General features: G+C 37.8%; 1 long non-coding RNA gene across 2 annotated transcripts in view; it reads left to right on the forward strand.

Moving 5' to 3' along the window:
- LOC137849671 (uncharacterized) overlaps positions 1-12798 on the forward strand; it is a 39461-nt gene that overhangs the window by 17687 nt on the left and 8976 nt on the right. Inside the window, exon 4 of one of the 2 annotated variants that reach the window (XR_011092022.1) lies at positions 2921-12434. The exons of the other annotated variant lie outside the window; for it this stretch is intronic. This is a non-coding gene — a long non-coding RNA (uncharacterized lncRNA). Of the gene's footprint in view, positions 1-2920; positions 12435-12798 lie in introns of those variants that run through there. 2 annotated transcript variants of the gene reach the window in all.

The following is a 12798-nucleotide window of genomic DNA, read 5'->3' on the forward strand; positions in this document are numbered from 1 at the left end:
AGTTCTTGAGGGTCTCCAATGTTGTGCCAAACAACTATAACAGAGAAAAGGAGAATTAAGACATCCTGGACTTACCGACCCCTGCTTTCTATAAACTACATTTTCTACCAAAAAAAAAAAAAAAGTTATATGAGTACCGGAAGGGCGTTTGCATTAGTTAACAGATAACCCTAAATGAAGTGAAGGCACTTATCCTTCTTAATATTTTTTTCTAGGTTTACTATTGTTCTTGTCAACATAACAGCTTTTTCAATTCACTCATTACCTTATTACCTTTTTTTCTTTCTTTCTTTTTTCCCTCATTTGAAGAAAACCTAAATGAAATTCATCTTAACTAACTCTGGCTGTGTAAAACCTAGGCATGTAGTCTAAGCCATTCAACAGCCACATAAATATCTTGTGTGCTTAGATTCTTAGTCAGACATTTAACTTTCAGTCTGATTTCAGTCACTTATGCATAATCAAGGGCTTCTGTCATCATTAAATGTATCTTTTCCTTGACACTCCTATTCTTGAATGCCAGAGGTCAAGACCCATGAAACCACCAGCCCTGTCCCTCTGCACACATCCACCTGCACAAATTGGATCAAGTCTTTACCCTCTAATAGTCCAAGTTCATCGTCAAATTCAAGCTAAGCATGAAAAAAAAAAAGCTAAGACTTTACTTCAAAATCCTGATTCTTAATGTTGTCTTCCTGATGGACCAGTTGGAGGATGATGCAGGAAGTCTAACTTCAGGAAAGATGGTCCTGCACTTTGCAGTTCTTGCCTCAGATGCCTCACTGACAGGAGTGGGGAACACACTCCCAGAGCACCTGTATCACTGTTTTTTCCTAGTTAGGCAATCCCTCGACAGATGCTGGGTGGATAACTCAGTGCTTGTTTGAATTACATCTTCAGAACACATTCTGGCACAGTCCAGTTTGGCGTGACATTAAGATAAAGGTGTCTTCAGTGACTGGGTGGGATAAGTGGCTTATAGAGACAGCCTTGGAAGACATTTCACGGGAGAGAGCAGCTTTGCTAGAGATCACAGAATCACAGAATCATCTAGTTTGGAAGAGATCTCCAAGATCACCTAGTCCAACCTCTGACCTAACACTAACCAGTCCTCCACTAAAACGTATCACTAAGCTCAACATCTAAACGTCTTTTAAAGACCTCCAGGGATGGTGACTGAACCACTTCCCTGGGCAGCCCACTCCAATGCCTAACAACCCTTTCAGTAAAGAAGTTCTTTCTAATATCCAACCTAAACCTCCCTTGGTGCAACATTAGCCCATTCCCCTTCATCCTGTCACCAGACACGTGGGAGAATAGACCAATCTCCAGCTCGCTACAGCCCCTTTAATGTACCTGTAGAGAGCAATCAGGTCGCCCCAGAGCTTCCTTTTCACCAGGCTGAACAATTCCAGCTCCCTCAGCCACTCCTCGTAAGACTTGTTCTCCAGACCCCTCACCAGCTTCGTTGCCCTTCTCTGGACTCACTTGAGCACCTCCATGCCCTTCCTGTAGTGAGGGCCCAAAACTGAACACAGTACTCGAGGTGTGGCCTCAACAGAGCTGAGTACAGGGGGATGATCACTTCCCTAGCCCTGCTGGCCACACTGTTTCTTAGGCAAGCCTGGATTCTGTTGGCCTTCTTGGCCACCTGAGCACACTGCTGGCTCATATTCAGCTGACTATCAACCAATATTCCCAGGTCCTGCTCTGCCAGGCAGCTTTCCAACCACACATCTGCCAGCCTGCTTGAGGTTGTTGTGCCCCAGGTGCAGGACCTGACACTTGGTTTGTTGAACTTCATACAGTTGACCTCAGCCTTTCCAGATCCTCCTGCAGAGCCTTCCTACCCTTGAGCAGATCGACACATGCACCTAACTTGGTGTCATCTGCTAACTTACTGAGGGTGCACTCGATCCCCTCATCCAGATCATCAGTAAAGATATTAAAGAGGACTGGCCCCAGTACTGAGCCCTGGGGAACGCCACTAGTGACCGGCCTCCACCACAACTCTTTGGGCCCAGCTATCCAGCCACTTTTTAACCTAACAATGCGTACTCCAGTCCAAGCCAAGAGCAGCCAGTTTCTCACAGAGAATGCTGAAGTCAAAGTAGACCACATCCACAGACTTTTCCTCATCCACCCAGCGTGTCACTTTATCATAGAAGGAGATCAGGTTCGTCAAGCAGGACCTGCCTTTCATAAACCCATGCTGACTGGGCCTGATCACCTGGTTGCCCTGCAAGTGCCACATGATGACACTCTGGATAATCTGCTCCATGAGCTTCCCTGTCACTGAGGTCAAACTAACAGGCCTATAGTTCCCCAGGTCTACCCTCCAGCCCTTCTTGTAGATGGGCATCACATTTGCTAGCCGCCAGTCAACTGGGACCTCCTGATAGCCAGGACTGCCGATAAATGATGGAAAGTGGCTTGGCCAGCTCCTCGGCCTATTCTCTCAGTACCCTCAGGTGGATCCCATCTGGCCCCATCAACTTGTGTACATCCAAGTGCTGTAGCAGGTCACCAACCATTTTATTGTGGATTGTGAGGGCCACATCCTGCTCCCCATCCTTTCCCAGCAGCTCAGGGCAATGGGTATCTAGAGAACAACTGCTCTTGCCGCTGAAGACTGAGGCAAAGAAGGCATTAAACACCTCAGACTTTTCCTCATCTTTTGTAACTAAGTTCCCCCCCCCGCATCCAGTAAAGGCTGGAGATTCTCCTTAGCCCTCCGTTTAGCACTGATGTATTTGTAAAAACATTTTTTGTTATTTTTAACGGCAGTAGCCATTTTGAGCTCCAGAAGAGCTTTGTCCTTTCTAATTTTGTCCCTGCACAGCCTCGTAACATCCTTATAGTCCTCACAAGTGGCCCGCCCTCTACTCCAAAGATTATAAACCGTCTTTTTTCTCCTAAGCTCAAGCCACAACACTCTGTTCAGTCTGGCCAGTCTTCTTCTTCTCATGTTTGGGCATGTGGGGACAGACTGCTCCTGCGCCATTAAGATTTCCTTCTTCAAGAATGCCCAGCCTTCCTGGACTCGTCTGCCCTTCAGAACCACCTCCCAAGGGACTCTACCATCCAGTGTCCTGAACAGCTCAAAGTCAGCCTTCCGGAAGTCCAAGACTGTGGTTTTATTTATCCCCCTCCTGACTTCAGCAAGAATAGAGAACTCTACCATTTTGTGGTCACTCTGCCCAAGATTGGAAAGCTGGGGAACAAGACCTTTTTTTTTTTTTCAGCTTTTATTTTTATTTTTTTTTATCCATGCTTTCTTAAACTAGACATATAAATGTTGAAGGAAACAAAGTGTGATAGTTTCAGTAAACTTCAGTTGAGTCAAGATTTTCAAGAAATGTGTATTGCAAAAGCCAGACTTAGAGACACTATCATTAATTTGGATACTTTTATTTTACTCCTAACAAGGACACCAATCTCTTTCAAGAATCCTAATTGTTCCTACTCAGAAGCCATTAAAAATTATATATTGTATTATACTGAGAGTTCATTTAATTTAAATGTTAGAATTTTGTAAACATTGGTATTATATTATGTTCCATTCATTCGTTTGATTCTCTGGTACATTAGACGGGGAATATATACATGCATTGCATTTTGGAGATTTTATTTTAAGGGTTGCTTTAATGAATTCTTAATTACATTATTCAAACGATCCATTATTCAGCATTCATCTCACTTCTAAATGAAAGTCTTCACCTGACATGTGAATGAAATGAGTCTAAATGCTTTCTATGCCACCTAGGGATTCGTAATAGACTTCTTGCTGAATGGCAGCAGCGGGTTTTCTTTCTGTTTTAAATTTTTGTGGATTGTTTGTAGAGAAGGACAGGTACAAAACACTCAGCTGTCCTAAGTGTCAGCGAGCCCACTAGGTGCACTCAGTCTCACCTGATATGATACAGCCACAGTGCTTGAAACAGGTGAATGAGAGAAGCATTAAAGAGAAAAACATTCATAATATTTCAAAGGTTTTCAAATATATTGTAGTTACCAATTTTCTTATGGGTGGAAAAAGCTTATAGCCCCTTGTTAAAGATTTTCCTTTTTTTTTATGGTTCACCATCAAAAAAGTAGTGAACATTATAAAAAGATTTGAGATCTGTTTTTCAAAAAGGATAACGATACTTTTTCCCATTCCCCATTAATTTCAGTAGAACTAATATCTGGCATTAAGTTTGGAAAAGAGATTAAGAGCTCAGAATACTACACTTCATTCTAGCAACCATAACTAGTCAGTAACTTGAAATGAGTATGTGCCTGGCTGACCAGGATTGTACTGTCATTACACACACTGGAAAACAATTCTGCCATGTCAAATTCTGTCCCAGTCAACAGCTGGATTGGACATGAAGACTGCTTGCTCCAAACTAAGTCTATATAACAAAGCATTGCTCATCTTCTAAGAGGACTGAGGTACTTTAAGTGAATGAAGCTATAGTTATATTTAAAAAGATGAGCACACCTTCCTTTAAGAACATGGTTATTGGTTTCAGTGGAGTTTTGCCTACATAAGAACTGCAGGATTCTCATTATAGAAATTACATTAAAAAAATCCTACTGCAGTTATGGAAGAAAATTTAAAACATGCCATTAATACGAAGAAACATGCATATTTTATGCCTGTAATTTATTATTTGCCTACCTATTCATTATAAATATAAAAATATTTATTATGGGAAAGAACAGTATTTAAAGCACTGAAGTATCACCAACTAGTTACCAATGTATAATCTCAGTTCCTTGTGAAAGGACTGAAATATCCATCTCCCATAGATTAAGATTGTCCTTTTAATTTGCATTAACAATATGACAAACTTTCTCATTTCACATTGACATGCTATAGATCAATTTTTATATAAATTCTCTTCGTAACTATCTATGTTTTATAGAAACATTTTTTCAAAAGAATGCATAATAAAAGACTTTTGAGTGCTTTTACAGTCCTTAGATCATTTTTTTAAAATACGTTTCTTAAACTACATTTTGCTGCTTTTCATACATATAGATAGAGCTTTGCTAGTATCAAGGCATTGGTGGATATATCATGACCTTTCCCCCTACCTGATTATGAAGACGACTGTGAAATTTAATATGCTGCTTTAATTCCAGACCATTATTTAGGGCTCAGTACTGGAAGGTGCTGAGCATGTCTCGTGAAGTGCCCAGCATTACCAATTCAGACTGGATGTCTTGCTTAGCACTGTGCAGGACTGTGTTAATAATACAAAACCCATGGCACTTGTGTGATGCAGTCAGGCACTGGTTAACAAAGCAGCCACAGTATCAAGCAGGCTCAACCACCTACTGATAAAAAAGAAACATTTTAGAATGCCTAAGAAATCTTAGATGAAAAACCACATTATCCACTCTTCTGATGGGCAAAATGTATGAGTGCTGCTCACAGGGACTCCCATTCACCCAGTCTAAATATCCCCTCTCTAGGAGTGATTGAAGTGCACCCTTGAGTAGTCATACCACATTGTGCATCCTATGCAGAAGAGATCCTTCAGCACAGACCAACAACTGACCCAGCCTTTGTAGCTGATTTCTCAATACATAAAGTGCTGTTTTTGTCCTGGTTAAACTGAAAAATACATAAATAACCATGTAAAAAATAATAAAGAAATGAAACAAATGCATCCAGTAGCACTTATGATGCGTTAAGGTATGCGTATTAAGGCACCGCTTCCAGATTAGTCCACCCAATCAATTTTATTTCTGTTGTTTTTGTTGTTCTCTGCCCCTACCCCATTTACCCAACTAGCAATTTAGTTTTGTACGTTTATTCTTGTGCTCATCATTAAGGAAAATAAATCTCAAATTCCCTTTAAAGGTTCTGGAAGGAGACATATCTAATTATCAAAATATTTCAAACATAAGGAATTTCTGCATTGTAAAATGCGTTCCCCAAAAGGCAGGCCCCAAGTAACATACTGTAAGCTTCAATGCATAACAGGTAACGCTGGAAAATGGAAAGGTGTCAGTCGTGCAGAGCATCAGATCAGGCAAAAATCTCCATAATCTCACTGACCTGTATCCTCTGCCAGTTCAATGGAAATCATCCAGGGCTACTCTCTACCCATTGTAGTTAGGCTTCAGAACAGTTTCTCAGAGTCTTTATTGTATTTATTTCAGCAATGTTTTGGTAAACTATGGAAAACTTGAGAGCAATGAAAGATTAAGGGAAAATAATAGTAATAATAAAAAAAATCCATAAGATTTTTTAATATTCCCATTTTTAAAAGCATAGTTTCCATTTTTCAGAAGTGTTTTTCCACTTATAATGTACATTAGAATATATTAAGATAATTGCTTATGTTGATAAGGAAGCAGGATGCAGTTTTTTCTAAAACAGTCCAAGAGGAAATGTTTCCTGTATTTCAGTCATTTCTAAAAGTCATTGTAGCAGATTTGACTCATTTCCCACCCCTTCCACTTTCCATTCGAGATATTAAGTCAATTTGTATTATATCTTACTGGTCAGATAGAAGATATGGGTGGTCCTTCTATCAATCAAAATTGTAATTACCTTTCCCGATTGTCTCTGATATTTTATTCAAAAAGTATTATGACTCCTAGGCATTACATTAATACAATAATGGTTATTTTTATTGTTAATAATAATATTAATGGAATTTTTGATACATTATATGCAATTCTATATGGCCTTTTCTTCACTTCTTCATTCCCTCTTGTCTTTTTTGGAGTGTTTTTGTTTTGTTTTGTTTTTAACTATTTTAGGGGCAGTTCCATAGGCTAGTGTTAATGCTAATGTTAATATAGGCTATGTAAAACTCACAATAAATTGTCAGCCATTCTTTGAGAATTCACAGCACATGTGTTACCCTGACTTCTTTGCAGAAGATTTGAGGTACAATCATGTAATGCAGAACTAATTCTTTATTAACCGGGCTCTCTGACTGAACTAATAATGGTAAACGTGAGCAAAAAGAACTTAAGAAGAGCCACTTGATATGATAAAGGATAGTTCTTTTACTATTATGATGTATAATTTCCTGTCTTCCCCTGTAAAAAGACAAAATTTATAGCCATTTCCTGCATGTACCTTTTTCATTTTAGTTTGACAATCCTCAGCTTTTTTACTTCAGCGGTACCTTTGTCACTGGAACTGAGCATTTGAAACTTCTTTCTAATTTGATAAAATATACATATGGCATTAGCATGCTAGAGGTAAAGGGTACTAACATCAAAGTCTGCACAGCTCACATTAGAATGATCTTAAATGGGCATTATATATTTATTTAGTGGGGAAAGAAGGAAGTCAGAAGCAGTTTAAAGGATCTTAATTTTACTAAATGTTTCAGTGAAGAATTTTAATTAATCTTCTTACTAATATCTTCACTTTGGTAAAGCAGTTTAAAAACAGCTATCACTTATTTAGCAATTTGGATGCAGTTTCAAAACAGGTGTATTGTTGCACTGCAACCCTTCAAGAGTTAAATGATGTACATACATACGATATCTTTAAACTTTCAACTTAGAATTATTGATGGATGTAAAGCCACTCACTCAAAATCATCTAACCTTCTTAACCGGTTAAAAGAGTATAATCCTCTCAGTTATTAGGAGACCTTTGAAGTGAAACAGTGAAATTCAGTCCTTCTGCCTGTTTTGAAAATTCTCATTGACTGTAGACTAAATCACAGGGAAGTTTCGGCTGCAGCACTTTGTCTGCAGAGTGAGCTGTGGATTACTTAGTTGAACTTTGCTCCAGTCAGGACTTTGTAGTGCTTATAAATCTTGAATCCATCTAAGTTCACCTTAAATTAGCCTTGCAAAAACAATCTCCAAACTTCAGCTGTCTGCTTGGTGGCTTCTGGCTAGGTGCCATGCAGAAGCTGAGACACTGATTAATTGTCTTCATTTCTTAAAAATTCCTCACATTTTATTAAAAATAAAATATCATGGAATATACACTTTTGCTTTTCACTTCATAAAACAACGGTGTTGGTTGGTTCTGTGCAGACCATTGGCAGATACATTGCATATTAGAAATTAAATGGAAGAGAAACTTGAAAGCTTTACAAGTCCTGAAAGCTTTATTGCACAATAATGCCACTGCTGCATGAACAGCCTGGGACAGTGCCAAACAAGCATGCCAAGATACAACAGATTTTTCAATTTTCCAGCAAATAGAAACAAATTCTGGTTTCAGAAGGTGTACTCAACAAACACTTCTCAATGTGTTTCTGATTTGTGGTAAGAATGTTTTTACTGCTGGTGCCCTGTACTTTTGAGACATTTATTTCCTAAAAGAAAGATTCCTTTCTATAAACCTCAACTGTCTGTTTTTCAAAGCAATTTAAAATCAAACACACAAATAAAATTTTTAACATATGGAAACTTTCATATAGAGTCTTACGTATTCCAAGTTAAAATTGTTTTATAAACTGTAATGCTTTGCAGACAAAAACACCGAGAAGATGACTGTTTTTAGCAGTAATGCTTTCTGACAGCGTTAAACCTTGTTTTAGTAATTGACATCAAAATGTTTGGTGGTTTTAAAATGGACCATTAATAAAAATGGCATGTTTTAAGTTTTAAAAATTTTACTTAATACTGTGAAGTTGTATAGAATTACAAATTTGATATAGTATTTTTTAAAAGAAAATAATCGTTTACGTCTTTATGCTCAAAACAGTGCAGATGCATCTTTAAAGTATTATGTTGTCTCTTTGCTGTAATATGTATCCCAGGATTTGGAGTTTGAGGGTGGTTTTTTTAATGTTCTTATTATGATTTTTCATTGCTGTATCACATATATTTTTATTTCTTTTTCAAGTCATTTCTTATCTTCTCCACTAGCTGACTTTTCTCACCAGCTTTTTCCTCCTTTGTTTAATACAAAGAGTCCAGCCTGAAGACTGCTGTACATGAAGTAGAGAAATGTATCATTTAAACATGAACAGATGATTAGCTTGCATGCTGAATACTTTTAAGATGTGTACACTGATACCTCTAAGGTATTTTTGGAATAGTAAACATTAATTTATTAGGAATGTTGCAAGCTTAAAAAACTGTTCATAAGCAGTGGATTTTAAAACTTTTTTACTGGCTAAAGAGATTCTAGAGGACTTAATTACCCCACTTTAAAGACATAAAATATTTCAGTGGGAAATTTTTCTTCCTCATCTGCTGTAGTTCATTCGGTTTTGAGACAAGTTTTGATATCTCATTTTTGTATAGACAATATCTGAAAGAATTAAAATGTTGATGCACTGGTGCTGAATAAATGTGGGCATTAGTTTTTTCCATGAAGGTCCTGTTTACAAAGGAATGAAGTGGATGCTTACTTTTAGGCATGTGTTTAAATCTCTTTGACTCCTGCGCTGGGAGTCCTGTATATGTTTTCAAGTGCTTTATTACAATGAGTCATAAATTAATTCACATCTTCCTATGGGCTGACTATGTCTCCATGGAAAATTAGTCTGTTTTAGAAGCCAAAGGAAACAATGAAAACGAACTGATGACACGACGAGCCCACTTACATGGAAGAAATAAGTTGATTTCATCCCCATGCTCAAACTTTATAATGGGGAGAGAGTGCACACCCCGTGCAACAGCTTCCTTAATCACTAATTTTCTGAAAGAAACAAAAGATGGCAAAGAACAACAGCAATCCCCCAGTGTATGCTGAATAAAGAACACTGACTGGCTCTTTCTGGAGGAATTCCAGTGACAATTTTTTATTGCTGCCAGTGTAATGTTACTTTTCAGTCACTGATCATGAGAAAAAACAGAAGCAGAAATGCAGGAAGCAAATATAAGTGCCAAGTGACTGATCTGCCTCAGTAGGTAAACAGGCAAAAGGAAAGTTTCAAAAGGAAATCATTTAGAGCAGAGGCATGATCAGAGAGCCACTGAGGCTGTGGTTACACATTCAGCAGCAGGGCTGCTTAAGCCTACTTAGACTTGGTTCCTGCTGTCCACCTCCCATTCACTCCTTCCTTCACCCCTGACTTTGTTGTACTGGCACCACTGTTTGTGCAGCTGCATGGTGAACAGTCTTGGGAACCTGGTCCCAGTGAAAAATGACCCACCAGAAATGGATCAGTTCCCTTTCTGATTTACTTCAGAGCCCCACAACTGGCTGTATTGGCACAGCAGAGGTTATGATGTGGGAATGAGACTGTGCAGCTGAGGAGAGGAGGAGCTGTTGAAGAAGGTCCTGTCAGCGATACCGACAGGTCACATCCCATGGCTCAGAAGGGTGTGCATGGCTGTACCTCCAGCACAGCCATGTGCCCTCTCTTCCTGATAGTGCTGTCTTTGCTACAAGGAGTCTTATTCTTTTTGAGATTAACACACCCAAATCAACATTCAGTTGCTTACAGTATGAAAGCTAGGTTTCTAGGCTGCCATCATAATCTACAGAGATGTAGATTTATTATTATTATTATTTTATTTTATTTTCAGTGGGATAAATATAGGCAACTAGTGCTATCTGAAACTGCCTGTCCTCCATCAGCTGGCTGCAGAAGGACATAGATCCACCATGTCACATATGCCAGCCCTCTGTGGATGTCTCAGATACCCCAAGGACCCTCAAATGGCACTAGACAACTGTTTATGAAACTGAGTCAATCCCTTAAGGTGTCCTCAATATGTATAAACAGAACAATTTAATGTAGATGCCTACAGGTGGAAATTCCCATAAATTTCCAGATATATTCCATTGGCTAAATACAGAGATCAACTGCTTTTAGAGATATTTTGAGATGTCCTTACAGGGCTGGCAAATACTCTGAACAAATTATGCTATTTTGAAGACCTGTGCTATTTTGAAAAATTCATTTGAGACGGGATGTCCCAGGGCATCTCAGATGGCACAGAGCAAGAGGTGAGTCAACTGGACTGCACTCTATTTGTCTTTTGCATTTGGTTGCTAATATATTGGGATCATTCCTCCTCTAAATACTGCCATCTCCTATTGACATCTCCCTATTTATTTATGCTTAATACAGCTAATCAGCCATATCAGTCATTGCATGAGTTAACTCATGGGATGTGACTAGATGGCTTCTTTCTTTACCAGCAGTGCATGCCTCTTAATAACTTTCCTTAGTATTTTGTGAGTTTAATCCAAAGAATACTGAAAAACTTCCCTCAGACTTGCTGAACTTTAAGGCATGAGAAAGCAAATGGGTATAATATCTTTCACAGGGTTCATTAAATTAAGTTGATCTTCATTTCTTTGTAATCTGGAAGAGCCCTAAGAGAAGAAAGCAATGTATCTCAAGAAGCTGTTACATTTGTCTGCTAGTAAAAATAGAATACTTTTACTGTTACATAAACACAGAGTAGCTTCATCACCTATAAGACAGTTTAGTCACCTTTTCATTACCTTTAACAAAGAGTTTCATAATTGTAATCTCCTTGTAATGAGACTGCTGTTACCAAAAGCAACAGCAGAAAACAGTAAGAATGTCACAAACCATTGACATATGCCTTTCTGAGGACCCACAAGAAAACCAACTATACTGACCATTTTTGAAAAAAAGGCATGGGAACGCTTCCTATAGGTATTTAACCTAGGTGTCTCAAATGTGTTTGTCTGTAAAAGTAACTGTAAACCTGACTGTAAATGGAGACAGCATTTTCAATCACTGGATAACATATATTCTGAAGCTTAATTTGTTTGTCTGAAGCCACAAACCATAGTCATCAAAAAAACTAAATTAATTATCCATAGCACACAAGCAAAGCATAGTCACAACATGCTTAGACTATGTCTCACTTAGTTTTCACTCTTCATCCCTCCCATTTATCCTGAATATAGGATTCATTGAAAGATCCTAATTTTGTCTTTTTATCTCAGGAAATATTTTTTCCACTACCACCAGTACACATGGAGGAAACAATATACAGCAGGAAAAAAAAAAAAAAAAGTATAATATAAGCTGACAAAAATCAGATACGGGAAATCAAGGTAGAAGAAGATATTTTCTGCTGCAATTCAACCTGCTTTTAATGAGGGTCTTCTGGAATAGCTCATTTGAAGATCAGCATGGACAAGGCCACTGCAGCTTTCAACTCCTTGCAGGGTGTTCAGAAGCACATTGTATCTTTTCAACCTTTAGTAACAAAATTCAAGTGATCTAAAACTCATTAGTTTAATTCTGCATTTAAATGTAATTGTAATTTTATTTTATTTGTTTTTATCTTTTCTAAAGCACTCTAAGAGGTCCTAAAGAAAGGTGTTACACAATTGTAAGTGCTGAAGTGATTGACAGAGTATTTTACAACTGGCACTTATTATTCCTTTTATTAAGAATAAAGTGGCTTTTAGTCTAAAAACAATAGGGTGAAAAGGGGTCTTTTATGCACTCATTATAAGTAGAAAATTGTAAGGAAAAAGTTGTAATAAAAACTAAATGATTTTGGCATGATGTATGTTTCTTGCATTATATGTTAAGTGGTATATACGTTGAAGCCACTGGACATACAATAGCCCTCTAGATATGGAAGAACAAATGGAAAGTGTGGATTAAAATTACAGAAGTAATACATATAATAACCATCTTTTCTTATTTTTGTTATGAGTAGAAGGAAGTCTTTATGTAGGGAAAAAAATAAAATAATAATAAAAAAAGAATAATGTTCTATTTTCCATTTGAATTTAAATTCAGGAGAATGACAGAGGGCTTGCAGCAGATTGTCTATTACATGCTCTGGTTCTAAGATGACAGATTATTTTTCCCCTCATTGGAATAAGCTTTTGTAATTTGTTTTATTCAGAACAATTCTCTTTTC

Source organism: Anas acuta, chromosome 1, assembly GCF_963932015.1.
Source record: "Anas acuta chromosome 1, bAnaAcu1.1, whole genome shotgun sequence".
NCBI lineage: Eukaryota > Metazoa > Chordata > Aves > Anseriformes > Anatidae > Anas > Anas acuta.